The sequence below is a fragment of the Bos grunniens genome, chromosome 28, assembly GCF_055505025.1.
Source record: "Bos grunniens cultivar Pamir isolate PY7600 chromosome 28, Bosgru_T2T1.0, whole genome shotgun sequence".
In the NCBI taxonomy this organism is placed as follows: domain Eukaryota; kingdom Metazoa; phylum Chordata; class Mammalia; order Artiodactyla; family Bovidae; genus Bos; species Bos grunniens.
The window spans coordinates 33,137,806-33,157,538 of NC_141192.1; the positions used below are offsets into that span (position 1 = coordinate 33,137,806).

At 38.6% G+C, this 19,733-nt stretch overlaps 1 pseudogene; it reads right to left on the bottom strand.

The window, feature by feature from the left end:
* Positions 1-1,998: 1,998 nt before the first annotated feature.
* On the bottom strand, positions 1,999-5,900 carry LOC147343112 (son of sevenless homolog 1 pseudogene; annotated as a pseudogene).
* Between the last annotated feature and the right edge of the window lie 13,833 nt (positions 5,901-19,733).

The following is a 19,733-nucleotide window of genomic DNA, read 5'->3' on the forward strand; positions in this document are numbered from 1 at the left end:
TGGAACAACTGCAACTCCTGCACACTGATCACCGAAATGTAAAATGGAACAACCATGTCAGAAAAGCTTGACACTACATATAATAACTGTAACAACCCAGAAATCTTGCTCTTCAATATTTAACCAATCAATATAAAAACATGTCTACACAAAAATGCACATTAAGTTCATTACAGCTATATTCTTAATCAAAAACTAGAAACAATAGATGAATAAATAAATAAATTGTAATATATGTATACAATAGAATACCACTCAGCAATAAAAATGAAAGTGTTCACTGCTCCTTTCACACTGGGTGACTGCATTTCCATAGTATGGTTAGAGGCCACAAGCCAGAACATGGAAAACCAGTAAACTTTTGAGAATGGGAGAAAATGACAATCTAGCATAAGTTAACAGTTTCCTAAATATAAATCATATACTTGACAGTTACATATTTTAAAAAGTTCTTCTGTCATTGTTAATGACATAAAACTTCTCTTGTTTGAAGGCAAGACCACCACATTTTGTTTGTGTAGGGAGGGTGAGTAGAGGAATGTTCTTAAAATTGGTATCAGTTCAGTTCAGTTACTCAGTCGTGTCCAACTATTTGTGACCCCATGGACTGTAGCATGCCAGGCTTCTGTGTCCATCACCAACTGCCGGAGCTTGCTCAAACTCATGTCCATCAAGTCAGTGATGCCATCCAACCATCTCATCTTCTGTCATCCCCTCTCCTTCTGTCTTCAGTCTTTCTCAGCATCAGGGTCTCTTCTGATAAAATTGGTATAATTATTCTTAAAAAATAGAAGTACTTCTTTGATGAAGCCTCAATACCCATTCAGTTCGCTGTAATAATCTGTAAGCAGAACAGCAGTACAGTGCTGGGCCTTGATTCCAGTAATGTCAGGTACCACATCCTTTTCTCACAGTCCTCTGAATGATTTTGAAGAAAATATTCTAAAGGAGGACAAGTAAAAGCAAAGAAAAACAAAGGAGGATTTGAAGATCCCTGTTTAAGATTTATTTTTTAAAAGTGCCTAATATTTTGAATTACAAAAGCTGTCATCCTGTGGGCCTGCTGGACACTAGACTGTGTTTTCTACCCCTTTAATGATAAAGATCACCTCACAAAAAGAGAACTTCTGCTTATTGGCTGGAAAAAGGTCCCTTTTCTTGATTTTCAAGTGCAATCTGTTGTCCAGTTCCTCTAGATAAGTCTTTCTGTATTTTAAACAGATACCATTTCCATTTTGTAATTACATCTAGGTTAAAATTTATTGTCTTATACTGCATCTTGAAGTAGAGTCATTAGTGTTTGGAGTTCTCATTTTAAGCCCTCAGTGCTGGCACATTCAGTGCATCCACCACCAGCAATGGATTTGGGGCCAAGAAAACCTACATCCTGGTACAGAGGAACTCGGGAAAAATGGGCATTCTCCAAGAGTGGTAGTCCATCTCTGTGCATGGATGGATGTGTGCTGCCTTTTGTAAGATTTTGGAGGGAGTTTAGGGAATATGTTGAGAAGTGCTTTGTCATCAAGAAACAGGTGACCCAGCAGTGGAATGCAGGTCTACTTCTTGTGTCGGTGGTGATGGCAGATGCCTTCTTGTGCCATGTGGAGAAGGTATTTGAGGAGGAGGTGGTGTAAAGGGGAAAGGGCACTTTGGGACAAAGACATTACTATGGTCACTTTTTTCCCCAAAGTGGGAGGTTGGAGGTATAGTGGTGAGTTTAAGAAAACATCAGATGTCCTCATGGGTTCTCATGGAGGTAACAAGGGAGAGCTTTCAGGAGGGCCTGAAATAGAGGTCTGGTCTGATACTGAATATTGTGGTGAATAAGCTTTTGGCGTGGGTTACCCCGGAGGAATTGCTGGGTGGCTGTCCAAATGCTTAGACATCATCTTTGATGGTGAAGATTCTGTTGGAGCAGATTCTTGTCATCTTAGCGGAGGAACAGGAGGGTAGGGACCGGCACTTCATCAGTGCTCTTGGTTAAACTTATAGATGATACTGAAGCAGATCTTGAATGAAAGGGCTTGAATGGTCAGAGTCAGGTATGCTGCAAACATCTGTGGTACTGGAAGCACCAGAAGCAGGAGGTGCTAATGGTGTTCTTGGAGAATTTGGTGCAGATGCTATATTTTCTGTTTCAATTTCAGGGGTTCTACTTTAACTGTTTTTCCTTGGCTCTTGCTGCGGAGGTGTGGGATGTCTCATAGTACCTGGTCTTGGATTTAATGGACAAATACTGGGAGATTTTAGTGAATGGCTATATTCTTTTGGAAATCTTGGGAGAGGCTTAGGGTTTCATGGTTATGTTTCTAGGTATTTGTTGAAAAATAGTCTTTAAATTCTTTTTCCATGCTGTTTCCCATTGGATTGAAGTTTTCAAAGAACTTTTTGATACCTGATTTTAGTCGTAAACAGTAACACTGATTTTGGTATTTCTGGATTTCACCTGCAATTTTCTGCAATGTTCTTCCCTTTACTAAAGTTTATAAGCTCTTTTCCATGCCTTTTTAGGACCTCAGGACTGCCTTCTTCTGTTTTCAAGATAATAGTTAGATAAATTCCAAAGAAAGGCACATATGGTGGATTAATAGACCTGAGTTTTGCCAAATATTTCTCTTTTTTTTCCCCTCAAATATTTCTTACAGTGATCTTCACGTAGTTCATGAGCTGTTTCTGAAATTTTCCTTTGGCAGCTTTCTATTTGCTCAAACATGTGGTCTAGTCTGTAAACAGGTAATTTAATAGCACAGCCAACCTCAAGGACACCATTGACGTTGTTCAGCTCTTGAAAGACTTGCAGAATCTCAATTATTCAGCTCACCACAGCTACTTTTTCTTCTAAGTTTTCAGTCTCTACATTTCTCAAACCACAGAGTGAAATTCGTGGTATGCTGGATCATTTTCAGAAGGGTAGGAGAATTAATCTCTTTGTTTTCTTTTGCCCACATACTGTCAACTAATTCTGATGACCGTACAGCTCGATATAAATCTGATTCAAATAGAGTGAGCTGTCGAGCAATTTCTGTTGGTTTAAGGAGAGCAGGTCAAAAGTCTCTATGTGGTCAAAATTCTCTCTTTCCACCAGGTCTGCTTATATGCCATTCATCCGTGGGAGGTGAACTCTGAAATGTAATATTATGACCTGGTCCATTGTCTCTTGCAATTCAGTTCTTTTCCTTTTGATTATTTTAGTGATGGATTCAACCCATTTTTTCATTGTTTTACCTCTTACTGTTCCAAGAAATTTCTCCATTAGCTGCAAACGATCTGAATCTCTTTCAAAATCATAGTGGTGCACTACTCAGTGCCAACATACATTTAATGCTTACACCTGCACAGGCTGTATATATATTTTTCTAAACCTTTTTGAGTTCTGCACTCAAGGGCTAACCTTCTCTAAAGCTATGCAATCAGGTTCTGTTGGCTCAGACTCTGGAATTTCAAACCTTTCTATTAAAAGACTCAGTAGTTCTTAAGATTTACAAAAGGATCTATATGTTGTAAGAAATGCCTGAACAAAATTGGGATCCATGTATATATGGTATGTGAGCCTCTCTGTAAGTTTAATAACAATTCCTGCTTTGATGACTGGAATTCCAGCTTTGGGCTACACGTTTTCTTCAAATATGATATTTTCTTCAGAGTCAGGCTCTACAAATCTATAAACATCAGCACTAGGGAGTCTCATCTGCTGCTTTTCATCCTAAAGTATTGTCACATCAACCATCCTTTCCAGTGTCCTCTGATATGATAAAGATATCAATGCTGCCATCCAACTGTTTTTCTCTTCATCTGACTTGGCAGAAAACATAACACTATTTACGACTTTTAAATTATTTCAGAAGTATGCTTGTACTCACTAGTGTCATCTTTGTCATTAATCTGTACCTTTCTCATAAAAAACTTTTCTTTAAGGTGATATTCTGCATTGCTAGCACCAGGAAGTTTTAGCTACCCATGATTTGATTTACAGCAAATCATTGAGCCATCAAAGAGAAATATGTTTCTTTAATGTTTCTCCTACATGTATAAGAGTTCTTTCCATTGCAAATTCATTGCAGCACTGTCCAGTGTCTTTTCCTCCCAACCATCAATATTCTTCTGAATCTCGTTCATTTTCTTGATTGCTAGTTGTTTCCCCTTCATTTGGTGACTATAAATCCAACATGCAGATTCACCCAGTCTACATTTTGCAAGGCTTTTAGAACATATTTTTTTCCTATACCACCATGAACATTAAGCACAGCTGTTATTTCTTGTTTCAAACATTCCTTGTCTTGTTCTTTACTCTTCTTACTGCTTCAGAAGTTTGAAGTAATGTAGACAGTGGTAAATGGGCTAGAAGTAGCCTGGGTAAAACATATTGAACAGCTTCTTTGAAACCTTTGCCTATTGACTGAGAAGACTGAGGGCAAGAAGAAGATGGTTGGATGGCATCACTGACTCAATGGACGTGAATTTGAGCAAACTCAAGGAGATGGTGAAGGACAGGGAAGTCTGGCGTGCTGCAGTCCATGAGGTTGCAAAGAGTTGGACATGACTTAGCGGCTGAAAAACAACAGGAGTGCCACTCCAGGCTTGGATAACTGACTAAGGAATGGTCACGAAAACTAGGTAATAGAATATCTCGAGCGTATGATTCAAATGGACCAAATGCCAGTTCCTCTGCTGCCTTCAAAGCAGCTTCCTGCTAATGGATGGTGACTGCCTTCATCTGTCATTTCTACAGTATCTTCTATATGGCCCAGTAACTCTCCACGAGGTTCATGTATATCCACTATATGACCAAATGTATTTTCTACATTAGCTGAAAAACAGTTTTGTATTAATGACAAAGCGCTCTCTAAAATCATTTATAATTTAACTTCCCTTATGTATGTCAAATTTCTGCCATAAATGCTTTTACAAAATGATAATAACATTGCTCTCCTGAGGTGGAAGGCTCTTTCACCAGTTAAAGATAATATATCTTCTACATCTTGATGAACCATATCCATCAATAATTTATCAACATATATTGCCACTTTAATATCTTGTTTTGTAATTTCATAATGCTGTATATTTTGCACCAACTTTTAAAGTGTCTGCAGAACTGAATTATAACACTACTACTAGATTATAAAACCTGGTGGTCAGTTTTATAATCTAGGACCTCCTTTAACAAAAGATGAATTTTTTTCTACGGGGAGAGAGAAAAAAATTTCTTTGGTTCCTCTTTTCAGTAGCCGACTGGGCATCAACTATTGCCCATGTATCAACTGGATGAGGGAAACTTTTTTGAACATGTTCCTCTACATCTGAAGAACTTAGGGGCTGAGCTTGACATTGCATATTTAATTGCTAAGTTAATTCTTCAGCATACTGAAGAGCATCATCACTAGACTCAACAGTAGGATGAACTTGCCCCTGAACATTTTTTCAACGCAGACACCAGCAGCCCCAACTTGGGCGTGTTCTTTTCAGCTAAACACTCAGAGCAGCTGCTGCGCCTGCATGCCCCCGCCTCTGGGCAGGGAGAGGGCCAGCGGTGGCCAGGCTGGGGGAGTCACCAGAGGGTGAGCTCCTAGCGCAGAACTGGGCCGCAGTCTCAGTGGATGGCCCGGACTCTGCACGGGGCCGAGCTGCTGGGCTAGCCCTGGAGATGAGGCTGGGGGTGAGGCTGGCGCCTGGCCACCCATCCCACAGGCACCGGCTGAGGAGAGAGAATGCAGCCGGTAGGCGGCGGTGGTGGCATCATCAGGCAACGCCACCCAAGGACCAGGCCTCTCACGCATCCCCGGCCCTCTGTCGCCTCCCCAGGTTGTTTTCCACCGCGGTCGCTGGACTCTGGGCTGGTCTGCCCTGGTTGCAGAGCCGGTGGCTGTGGGAGGGGTGCGGAGGGACACTCCGGCCGGGCCCATTTTATTTAAAATTGTTTTCTGTTGCCATATACTCCACAGCTATTTCCCATTAAATTCTGAAAGAGATGGGAATACCAGACCCCCTGACCTGCCTCTTGAGAAACCTATATGCAGGTCAGGAAGCAATAGTTAGAACTGGACATGGAACAACAGACTGGTTTCAAATAGGAAAAGGAGTACGACAAAGCTGTATATTGTCACCCTTCTTATTTAACTTATACGCAGAGTACATCATGAGAAACGCTGGACTGGAAGAAACACAAGCTGGAATCAAGATTGCCGGGAGAAATATCAATAACCTCAGATATGCAGAAGACACCACCCTTATGGCAGAAAGTGAAAAGGAACTAAAAAGCCTCTTGATGAAGGTGAAAGAGGAGAGTGAAAAAGTTGGCTTAAAGCTCAACATTCAGAAAACGAAGATCATGGCATCTGGTCCCATCACTTCATGGCAAATAGATGGGGAAACAGTGGAAACAGTGTCAGACTTTATTTTTTGGTGCTTCAAAATCACTGCAGATGGTGATTGCAGCCATGAAATTAAAAGATGCCTACTCCTTGGAAGGAAAGTTATCACCAACCTAGATAGCATATTCAAAAGCAGAGACATTACTTTGCCAACAAAGGTCTGTCTAGTCAAGGCCATGGTTTTTCCAGCGGCCATGTATGGGTGTGAGAGTTGGACTGTGAAGAAAGCTGAGCGCCGAAGAATAGATGCTTTTGAACTGTGGTGTTGGAGAAGACTCTTGAGAGTCCCTTGGACTGCAAGGAGATCCAACCAGTCCATTCTAAAGGAGATCACTCCTGGGTGCTCTTTGGAAGGAATGATGCTACAGCTGAAACTCCAATACTTTGGCTACCTCATGCGAAGAGTTGACCCATTGGAAAAGACTCTGATGCTGGGAGGGATTGGGGGCAGGAGGAGAAGAGGATGACAGGATGAGATGGCTGGATGGCATCACCAACTCGTTGGACGTGAGTTTGAGTGAACTCTGGGGGTTGGTGATGGACAGGGAGGCCTGGGGTGCTGCAATTCATGGGGTCCCAAAGAGTCGGACGTGACTGAGCGACTGAACTGAACTGAACTGAATAATTAATGATGTTGAGCATCTTCTCATATGTCTTTGGCCATCTGTATGTCTTCTTTGGAGAAATGTCTCTTTGGATTTTCTGCCCATTTTTCAGTTGGGTTTGTTTTTGTTGTTGGTGTTGTTAAGTTGTATGAGCTGTTTGTATTAATATATTTTAGAAATTAAGCCCTTGTTGGTCACATCATTTACAAATATTTTTCCCCCCATTCTTTAGGTTGTCTTTTCACTTTGCTCATGGTTTCTTTTCCTGTTAAATTTGAATATTTTTAAAATTCCACTTTATCTATTGACTGTTTATGTATATCTCAGTTCAGTTCAGTCACTCAGTCATGTCTGACTCTTTGTGACCCCATGAACCGCAGCATGCCAGGCCTCCTTGTCCATCACCAACTCCTGGAGTCCACCCAAACCCATGTCCATTGAGTCAGTGATGCCATTCAACCATCTTATCCTCTGAAGTCCCCTTCTCCTCCTGCCCTCAATCTTTCCTAGTATCAGTGTCTTTTCAAATGAGTCAGCTCTTCACATGAGGTGGCCAAAATATTGGAGTTTCAGCTTCAACATCAGTCCTTCCAATGAACACCCAGGACTGATCTCCTTTAGAATGGACTGGTGTGATCTCCTTGCAGTCCAAGGGACTCTCCAGAGTCTTCTCCAACACCACAGTTCAAAAGCATCAATTCTTCGGTGCTCAGCCTTATTTATGGTCCAGCTCTCACATCCATACATGACTATTGGAAAAACCATAGCTTAGAGTATACAGACCTTTGTCAGCAAAGTGATGTGTCTGCTTTTTAATATTCTGTCTAGGTCGGTCATAACTTTCCTTCCAAGGAGTAAGCGTCTTTTAATTTCATGGCTGCAATCTCCATCTGCAGTGATTTTGGAGCCCAGAAAAATAAAGTCTGACACTGTTTCCACTGTTTCCCCATCTATTTACCATGAAGGGATGGGACTGGATACCATGATCTTAGTTTTCTGAATGTTGAGCTTTAAGCCAACTTTTTCATTCTCCTCTTTCACTTTCATCAAGAGGCTCTTTAGTTCTTCTTCACTTTCTGCCATAAGGGTGGTGTCATCTGCATATCTGAGGTTATTGATTTCTCCCAGCAATCTTGATTCCAGCTTGTGCTTCCTCCAGCCCAGTGTTTCTCATGATGTACTCTGCATATAATTTAAATAAGCAGGGTGACAATATATAGCCTTCATGTACTCCTTTTCCTATTTGGAACCAGTCTGTTGTTCCATGTATCTCTTTTGCATTATGTATATAGTAATTTCTCTATCAGTTACAATATACATCAACTTTTCACCATCTATTTAGAGTTAATAATGTACCATTTCTCATAAAATATAGAAACTTTGCAAATATAAAAGTCCATTTCCAGCTACCTGGCACTGTCCGTTTTGTTATTGTTGTCATACCTACATTATAAGCTTAAAATGAGAGGTGAGTTTCTTTTAGTCTGGTTGTTATAGACTGAATGTTTGTCCCCAATCCCAAATTCATTTGTGGAAACTCTACCCCAAGTGTGATGGTGTTAGCAAGTAGGACCTTTGGGAATTAATCAGCATTAGATGAGTTCATGAGGATGGAGCCTCCTATTGTACCTTCTAGGTACAATGGGATTAGTATCTTTTAAGAGTTACCAGAGAGCTTGTTCTCTTTTCTCTGGTCTCTGCTACATGAGGATATAATGACAAGTGTGTAGTTTCTATCTCAGAAGCAGGCTGTCTTCAGAACTCTACTATGCTGGCACCCTAATCTCAACCATCCAGTCTCTGGAGCTGTGAGAAGTAAGTTTCTGCTGTTTATAAGCTACCCAGGATATGATACAACTCACTACATTATTCCTAGTATATGATACCCCATATATGGTACATTTCTCATGTTCACAACTGGAGAAGGAAATGGCAACCCACTCCAGTATTCTTGCCTAGAGAATCCTGTGGACAGAAGAGCCTGGTGGGCTGCTGTCCATAGTGTCGCACAGAGTCGGACATGACTGAAGCGACTTAGCATGCACGCATGCATTGGAGAAGGAGATGACAACCCACTCCAGTGGTCGTGCCTGGAGAATTCCAAGGGCAGAGGAGCTTGGTGGGCTGCCGTCTATGGGGTCGCACAGAGTCGGACATGACTGAAGTGACTTAGCATGCATGTATGCATACGTTGGAGAAGGAAATGACAACCCACTCCAGTGGTCGTGCCTGGAGAATTCCAAGGGCAGAGGAGCTTGGTGGGCTGCCATCTATGGGGTCGCACAGAATTGGACATGAGTGAAGTGACTTAGCAGCAGCTGCATGTTCACAACAAGAAAAAAAAACAAACTGAACAAGCATTGAAAAATGAACAATTTTTTTTTTAGGTTAGTCAGAATATTGAAGCCACAGGACAGAAGCCCAGGAGGAGAAGCCCACATCTGGAGCCACTACTTTACAGCAGCATTCCTGTAATTAATGAATTGTAGGCTAAGTTGAGAGTTAAAAATTCCGAGGGGAGGCAGTCTTTGATCAGTTTGTCCTCCAAGAACATGACCAAATTCTCACTGTGAAAATCATGGAAAAATCCCTTTGTGCTTCTGGCAGGGAGAAGGGAAAAGTAACCATTTAAAATATGCCTTTAATTAGGGCAAACCATTTTCTCCTTAACAAGGCCTGACTTCAAGATAAACTGTTAAACCAGAGCCTAACCTGAGAGAAGAGACTCATCCCAGACTCCTCTAAACTTACCATCTCACCTAAGTGTGGCAGGGGAGAACCAAATTGAGCAACTCTTATTAAGGTGACATCATAGGCACACGTGCTCACTAAAAGACTGAGACCTAATCATAGAACTATAAACACTTCCTTCCTCTAATACCTTATCACCGTATCAATTAACTTCCTATAGAATACCAAGAAACTGAAAGAACTAAAAGCTAAAAGAAGCTAAAATACCAACAGCTGAAAGAACTGCAAGCCTAAGATCTTATTTAAGAAGGAGTCTCTAAGGAAACATAAGGACAACAGAAGAGAGAGACAAAAAGACACTAGAGGGAATTTTAGCCTCTGATGCACAGCTATAACAAACAGTAAACAGAGCCTACCTCATAGCCACATAAAATCAAACCTCACATTAAAAGTGTATTATATCAATTCCTTTAATTGAATACATAATTTCTTGCTTTTGAGCAAAAAATTACAAAGCATGCTAAAAGGAAAGAAAAAAGGTTCAAAAGGCAAAGCATGTTTCAGAACCTGGTTCAGATATGGAAAAGATTTTGGACAGAAATTTAAAATAATTATGATTAATATATTAAGAGCTCTGCTGGAAAATGTGGACAAAAGGAATGGAAATGATAATAAAGAATAAAAGGGAAATGCTAGAAATCAAAATCAAGCAGGAAGAATGAAGCAGTATGCTGAGCATAACAGGGAAAGAATCTGATCTCAGTGATGTCAATAGAAACTTGCCACACTAAAAATTAGAAAAAGGATAATAAAAAGAATAAAGGAACACAATTTTGAAGAACTGTGGAACACTTACAAAAATTAACACATTTTAATGGGAATATCAGGAGAAGAATGAGAGAAAGGAGCAAAAGAAATATAAAACCACAGATCCAGGAAGCTCAGGGAACACCAAGCAGGATAAATATGGGGGGAAAATCTACACATAGGTATCTCATATTCAAACTACAGAAAAATAAAAGGTAAAGAAGAAATAAGCTAGAGAAAAATATAGCTATAGAGGAGTAGGGATAAAAATTACATTGTTCTTCAAAAACTATGCATGTGAGAGTGGAGCAAAATATTTAAAGATTTAAATATTTAAAAATCTAGATTTCTATATCCAGTGAAACTGTCCTTCAAAAGTAAATAAGAAATAAAAACTTTCTCAAGTAAACAAAATTGAAGGCATTTTTCACCAGTAAACCTTGTAAAACATGTTATTAGGATTCTTTAGAGAGAAGGAAAATGGTATTAGAAAGCTCTACCTGTGCTGTGTAAGGAATGGAAGATATGAACAGGAATTATTAAAGGCCAAATATTGTCTTCCATGTTTCTTATTAATTAATCTAACAAATAAAAATTTGTTCAACTTAATACTAGTACCAGTAGTCTCAGTAATTATAGATTTGTGTAAATGAAGTGAATGGCTACAATATTATAAAGGGTTGGAGAGAAGAATTGGGAATACTCTGTTATACGGTACCTGCACCACCTGTGAAGTGATACAGTGTTGTCTGAAAGTGGACTTGAATTAGTTGTACATGTATATTTCAAATTCCAGGGCAACGAGTATAAAAAATTTTCAAGAGGTATCTCAAGAGATAGAGAACACAAGTCACAGAGTGGGAGAACATATTTGCAAAAGGCATATCTGATAAAGGACTGTTATCCAAAATATACAAATAACTCTTAAAACTCAAGAATAAGAAATCAAGAAACCCTATTTAAAAATTGGCCAAAGACCTGTATAGATACCTCACTAAAGGAGACATAAAGATGGCAGATAGCCATATGAAAAGACCCTCAACAAATGTATCATAAGGGAATTGTAAATTCAAACTATTCTCAAACTACACTGGACATATATTAGAATGGCCATAATTCAAAACATTGACAACAAACTCTGGCAAGGATGTCAAGCAACAAGAACTCTTCTTCATTACTGAAAGCTTTAGCTTATCTTGGGATCCCGGATGAGCCCCCAAGATGGAAGCTTTATGCTCAGCCCCCATGATGATAGCTTACACCTTGTCTTAGGATCCCGAGTGAGCCTCCAAGATGATAGATAAAAACTTAGTGTTCTACCACATTCGTTGCCTCTGAAGGAGAAGATTTAACTCTGGGACCAAAGACAGTCTCACTCACTCAGAGCTTTGTGTATTATAAATTTAGTTAAAGTGATACTGGCAGAAAAAAGCTTCTTACATAGAAATCAGACGGGGGTAGAAAGATGATCTGCCTTGCTAGTTTTAAGCAGGAAATTATATACTTTTCTGCCAGCTGCTGAGAATAGAAAAAAATATCTCAAGGCTGTGAAAATTTTGCCCAGACCATTTCCCATAACATACATCCTGGGATGACATCAGCACAAGACTAGCCAGAAAGAAGGGTTAACCCAGAGCTCAAGGCTGTGGACCCAGACCTCCCATAACACACATTCTGAGCTCAAAAAAGGTATGTCCTTGAACAAGACTTACTGCTGCCTACAAGGCCTCTGTGTCTAAGGCAAAAGAATGTGAGTAAGAAAGATGTTCAGATCAGATCAGTTGCTCAGTCGTGTCCGACTCTTTGTGACCCCATGAATCACAGCACGCCAGGCCTCCCTGTCCATCACCAACTCCTGGAGTTCACTGAAACTCACGTCCACTGAGTTAGTGATGTTATCCAGCCATCTCATCCTCTGTTGTCCCCTCCTCCTCTTGCCCCCAATCCCTCCCAGCATCAGGGTCTTTTCCAATGAGTCAACTCTTTGCATGAGGTGGCCAAAGTACTGGACTTTGACCTTTAGCATCATTCCTTCCAAAGAAATCCCAGGGCTGATCTCCTTCAGAGTGGACTGGTTGGATCTCCTTGCAGTCCAAGGGACTCTCCAGAGTCTTCTCCAACACCACAGTTCAAAAGCATCAATTCTTTGGCGCTCAGCCTTCTTCACAGTCCAACTCTCACATCCATACATGACCACAGGAAAAACCTAGCCTTGACTAGACGAACCTTTGTTGGCAAAGTAATGTCTCTGCTTTTGAATATGCTATCTAGGTTGGTCATAACCTTCCTTCCAAGGAGTAAGCATCTTTTAATTTCATGGGTGCAATCACCATCTGCAGTGATTTTGGAGCCCAGAAAAATAAAGTCTGACACTGTTTCCACTGTTTCCCCATCTATTTGCCATGAAGTGATGGGACTGGATGCCATGATCTTTGTTTTCTGAATGTTGAGCTTTAAGCCAACTTTTTCACTCTCCACTTTCACTTTCATCAAGAGGCTTTTGAGTTCCTCTTCACTTTCTACCATAAGGGTGGTGTCATCTGCATATCTGAGATTATTGATATTTCTCCTGGCAATCTTGATTCCAGCTTGTGTTTCTTCCAGTCCAGTGTTTCTCACGATGTACTCTGCATATAAGTTAAATAAACAGGGTGACAATATACAGCCTTGATGTATTCCTTTTCTTATTTGGAACCAGTCTGTTGTTCCATGTCCAGTTCTAACTGTTGCTTCCTGACCTGCATACAAATTTCTCAAGAGGCAGATCAGGTGGTCTGGTATTCCCATCTCCTTCAGAATTTTCCACAGTTTATTGTGATCCACACAGTCAAAGGCTTTGGCATAGTCAATAAAGCAGAAATAGATGTTTTTCTGGAGCTCTCTTGCTTTTTCCATGATCCAGCGGATGTTGGCAATTTGATCTCTGGTTCCTCTGCCTTTTCTAAAACCAGCTTGAACATCAGGAAGTTCACAGTTCACATATTGCTGAAGCCTGGCTTGGAGAATTTTGAGCATTACTTTACTAGCGTGTGAGATGAGTGCAATTGTGCGGTAGTTTGAGCACTCTTTGGCATTGCCTTTCTTTGGGATTGGAATGAAAACTGACCTTTTCCAGTCCTGTGGCCACTGCTGAGTTTTCCAAATTTGCTGGCATATTGAGTGCAGCACTTTCACAGCATCATCTTTCAGGATTTGGAATAGCTCAACTGGAATTCACCTCCTCCAAAAAGGGGCCTTAGGCTTGGATACCTTGTAAGGTGCCTAAGTTAACCCTTTCCTTACTAGTGGGAATCCAACGTGGTACAACTTTGGAAGATACTTTGGTAGTTTATTACAAATCCAAATATACTTCTTTTACTATATAATCCAGCCATTGTGATCCTTAGTATTTCCCCAGTGGTGCTGAAAATCATATGCTTACTCAAAAACTAGCACACAGATGTTTATAATAGCTTTATTCATAATTTCCAAAACTTGGAAGCAACCAAAATGTCCTTCAACAAGAAAAACTGAATATCCAAACTCTGGTATATCCAGACAATGGATTTCGTTCACTGCTTAAAAAGGGGGGTGGGTGGGGGGAGGGTGCCAAGTCATAAAAAGACATGGAGGGACCCTAAATGCATACTACTAAGTGAAAGAACCCAATAGACTAAATATTGTGTGATTCCAACAATACAAAATTATGGAAAATGCAAAACTGTGGAAACCATAGAAGAATGAGTGGTTGACACAGATTGAAGCAGAGGGCTGAATACGTGGAGTACAGAGGATGTTTAGGGAAGTTAAACTATTCTATATAATGTAATGTTGGATACACTTAATTATACATTTGTCAAAACCTACAGAAGGTACAACACCAGTAGTGAACCCTAATATAAACTGGACTTTGGTTAATAATAATATCTGTATGAACTGTAACAATTACACCACTCTGTGCAGATGGAAGCTGGGAATGTTCATGGTGAGGGAGGCAGTATATACATAGAGGCAGGTCATATATTGGAAATCTTCATATTCAATTGTGCTGTTTACCTAAATGTGCTCTTAAAAAGTCTATAAATTATAAAAAAGTTATGAAATCAATAAAAATTTAAGTGTAACTGATATGCAAAGAGAGGAGAGAAAATGGAATAATATAAAATACTCAAAACCAGAGAAAGCATAAAAGAGTGGAAGACAAGAGAAAGAATAGGGTAAAACATGGAAAACAGTTAAAAATGTGGTGACTATTACTTCAACTATATCAACAATAAATTTAAATGTGGGTGACCTAAATACACCAATTAAAAAGGACTATCAGAGTGGATAATGAAAGCAAGACCCAACTAAATGTTTTCTACAGAAAGCCCACTTTTAAGCAGTGGAGAAAGATATACCATGCTAACACTAATCATAAGAAAGCTAAAGTAGCTATATTATTTGTTGTAGATGTCAACACCCCTCTATTAGTAGTTAATAGTTCCAATAGTCAGAAAATCTGTAAGGCTATAGTTAATATAACTATCTAATTGACATTTATAGAATACTTCATCTAACAGCAGCAGAATACACATTCTTCTCAAGCTTGTATAGATCATACTCTGGGCCATTATTTTGTACCTTAACAAATTTAAAGGAATAGATATCAAAGTATGCTTTCAGAACATGGAATAAAACTAGATATCAATAACACAAAGATAGCTATAAAATTCTAAAATAGTTTGTGATTAAATAACACACTTCTGAGTAATACATGGATTAAATCTCATAAGAAATTTTAAAATATTTTTAACTAAATGAAAATATGACCTATCAAAATTTATAGGATAAACCCAGTACAATGTCATGCTTTTTGCTTTAAACAGTTATTTGTATCTTCAAGAAATTAAGAGAAAAACTGTTCTTTAATATTTACCCAATTATTTACATTTCTGGTGCTCTTCATTTGTTTTAAAAAAAATATGAGTGTTTTTTTCTGGTATAATTTTCTTTCATCTGTAAGAACATCATTTAGCATTTCTTATACTTTAAGCCTGGTATATAGGAGTTCTCTTTGTTTTCCATTATCTGAAAATGTCTGCTTTTAGCTTTCATTGTTTAAGGATACTTCTGCTGGATTGACTTTTTTTTTTTTTTCCTTAAAAGATGTTGCTTCCCTGTTTTCTTCCTGTGGTTTCTGGTGAGAGTTCTTTGTTTATTCAGATTATTGCTCCCCTGAGTGTAATATATCTTGGATATTTTAAATATTTTCTTTTTATTCATGTTTTTGGAAGTTTGACTTTCAAATATCTAGACTTTTCTTCATATTTATCCCACATTGAATTAAATATTATCTTTGTACATTTCTCTATTTCTAGATTCAAATTTTGCACATTAGACTTTTGGATGTCATACAGGTCTAGTATTTATTTTTTTCAGTGCTTTTTCCTACCTGTTCTTTAAATACTTCATTTTTTTTTTCCTCTCCAAAATCACTGATGCTTTGCTTTTCCATTTTGTTCCTGCTATTAAATCCATCCAATGAATTTTTTATTTCTGATTTTGTGTTTTTCAGTTCTAAAATTTCCAATTTGTACTTTTTCATCATTTCTATTTATATGCTAGAATTTCTTGTTTTTTTCACTCATCATGAGTATATTGTCCTTTATGTCATTGAATTAGTTATAATGGACACTTTAAAGTTCTTATCAGACAGTTCCAACACTGAGTAATATTGATACTGGCCTATGTTGGTCATCTTTTTCCTTCAGAATGAGTTACATTTTTTTTGGTTCTTCATATGTTGAGTAATTTTATAATGTATCCTGAACATTTAAAATGTTATTTGTGGAGACTAGATTCTGTTAAATTCCTCTGGATGACTTTGTTTTAGTAGGCAATTTAACTTGGTTAGACTCAAACTGAAAACTTGTCTCAGTTGCAGATCAGTCAGTTTAGTTCAGTCACTCAGTCACGTCTGACTCTTTGCAAGCCCATGGACTGCAGCACACCAGGCTTCCCTGTCCATCACCAACTCCTGGAGCCTACTCAAACTTATGTCCATCACGTGGGCTATGCCATCCAACAATGTCATCCTCTGTCGCCCCCTTCTCCTCTTACCTTCAATCTTTCCCAGCATCAGGGTCTTTTCCAATGAGTCAGTTCTTCACATCAGGTGGCTAAAGTATTGGAGTTTCAGCTTCAGCTGCAGTCCTTCCAATGGATATTCAGGACTGATTTTTTTTTAGGATTAACTGGCTGAATCTTCTTGCAGTTTAAGGGACTCTCAAGAGTTTTCTCCAACACCACAATTCAAAAGCATCAATTCTTCAGTGCTCAGCTTTCTGTATAGTCCAACTTTCACATCCATACATGACTACTGGAAAACCCACAGCTCTGACTAGATGGACCTTTGTTGGCAAAGTAATGTCTCTGCTTTTGAATATGCTATCTAGGTTGGTCGTATCTTTTCTTCCAAGGAGCAAGTGTCTTTTAATTTCATGGCTGTAGTCACCACCTGCAATGATTTTGGAGCCCCCCCAAAATAAATTCTGTCACTGTTTCCATTGTTTCCCCATCTATTTGCCATGAAGTGATGGGATTTGATGCCATGATCTTAGTTTTCTGAATGTTGAGTTTTAAGCCAACTTAAATCAGACACATCACTTTGTGTGTAATAATCAACATCAATTTTATTTCTTAGTATTCTTAGCATTCATTCTCTAGCAAGTGAATTTTTAGTCTGTAAGACCTGTACAGTTTAAGTTGTTTTATTATTTGTCCCTAAGTCAGACATAAATAATGGATCACATGTTTTGGTAATGTTCAGTCATGGTTTTATTCTTGTAGCATTTATTTGTGATTAAGAATGTAAATACAGAAAATGGTCCTTTTCAGTGTGATTTTAAGGCTTACATTGGTTGGTGTCTCTTTTCACATATTTAATCTATTCATTATATAAGCACAAATGTTGCTGGTGACCACTTTTGGAAATGCAGTTTTCACCCATTGGGCATATGACTGTGTACATGTTATTAGATATTCGATAATCTCAATTTGGAATCTGTGAGGAGAAAATTCAATCCAAGTTTTAGATCATTCGATAACAATTTCATGAGAATTTATAGGGATTTTAAGATATAATCACATTGTCTTTATCATCATAAACAGCTGTAGAACTTTAGTCTGAGAAATATTAAGCTTTTTCAAAGCATAGTGTATTAATCATATTTTTAAATTTTATGTATCTTATGATGTTTTGACATCTTACACAGCTTGCTGACCAGGGAGAGACTTTGTCTCCTAGGGCTAGCCATTTCTTAGAGATAGCAAAGGGATAGAGCCAGGCCTGGAGCATAGCTTTCCTATACAAAATAACCAGTCTCTCACACCAACCCAGTATTTTCTCTATCCTAAATTATCATGAGACCATGTACTAGTCAACTACACACAACTTTATAGCCCATGGCTATAATACTCTATGAAGGAGTGTCCAACAACATCTGAACTTTACAGATAAGGCAAGATCTTATCACCTGTTGAATTTCTCGAGTCTTTATTGTAAAAAAAAAAAAAAAAAGTATGGATAATTCCTCCCTTCCATTGGGGTTTATTCTTTGCTATGTGAGTTTCAAGGTCTGGATATAGTTGGGATGACACCATGCAGTATGAAATAGTCTAATTTAGCCAAGATTGCTCCTCTGCCATGGAAATAGGGTGGTGTTTGGGAGCTAAGTCTTTTTTAGAAACTAGACTAAATAACTGTCATAGTATTAATGGTGGTAAACTTCTAAGGGATAATTATACTGCATAACTATTACTGTGAAAGGAGAGTCTAACCAACATTTGAAACCAAAAGCTTGACTTACTGCTTTTCTGTTTCAGCCATCTATTACTGTGTAACAAAAACACCTAAAACTTAAAAGGCTTAAAATAACAACTTTTTATTTCTCTATAGGTAAAAGTGGATGATTTTTCTTCTCTATTAGTTATTATCTGTAGCCTCTCATTCAGCTAGCATTTAGCCAGTGATGGGGCTAGGCTGGAAGGTCTGAAAAACTTCACTTGTATGTCCAGCACTGTGGGGTTTCATCCCCAGTAGCTTGAGTTTCTTCACAAATTGGTGATCTCAGACTAGGTGTACTTTTTCCATGTTATTAGCTTTGAGAAGTAAAGTGGAAGCTGCCGCACTTCCTAAAGGGGAGGCCTGACACTTCTCTAATATGCAAATAAGCCAAAACAAGTCACAAGACCAATCCAGATTCAAGAAGATGGGGAAATGAATCTCTTATGGATAGAATAGCATGAGGGAAGGAATTGATACTGTCCATCTTTGACCATCAGACTAACCAAAAGAGGCCTGTATTTGTAAATCAGTCAGAGAAAGAAATGATACAAGGTTTGGGGAAATGGGGGATTCAGGGATTTGTAGACTTTCCAAAGCAGGAGTGTTGAGGGACTGACTGGCTCTTTCAAAAAGTATAGTAGTCACTGGAGTAGGCCATAGCTGACTTTCTGAATTTCCAGAGTGTGTCAGAGTGAAAGCTGTTGCTTGGCTTTCAGAAATGAGGTGTCACAACTAGCTGATTTTCATAAGCATGTGCACTAGTGAGAAAATTCTCCGGTTAATTGCTATTAGTGTCTGATTGCTTGTCTCTGATCTATCAATTTTGATGGTTACTAGTTCATGTCTTGGGGCTTATGGCCAACAAACAGTGTCTCAGGTTTTCTTCAACTTGGGGACTAGCAACATTTTACTCTTACTAGAGTATTAGTTTTAAAAGTATTTTTATTAGTACAGGCTTTATTCTGAAAGCAGATTTGCTTCAGTTATTGGACTGTCCCCAGAAAGTACTAATTTTGATTTAATTTTTGATTGAGAGGCCCAAGGAAGTTATACAATGTATTTGTTTTCACACTGAAATAAAGAACACTAAAGAGATAGTTTCTTCTTAAACATGTATCAAGATGGTATGCTCATGTAAGAGCTGAATGGAATACTGGTAACAGTAGTTTACCATGGAGTATTCAGAAGTTATATAAGTACAAAGTATACATAAGATGTAAGCAATCCCTAAATATACTAGGGTTCATTAATATTAAGCATCAGATGAATCAAAATGGAAGCTTAACATCATAAAAGTCCTTTTTATTAGGAAGGGGAAATAAGATGGCAGGATTTAGATTGGAGCAGCATTTGACAATTCTATGAAGTATGGGCAATAAAGTAATTTTACTAGTAATATAGCTGGTGGAGTTGGGTATTCTTTTTGTTGTTGTTCGGTTGCACTAGTTAAGTATG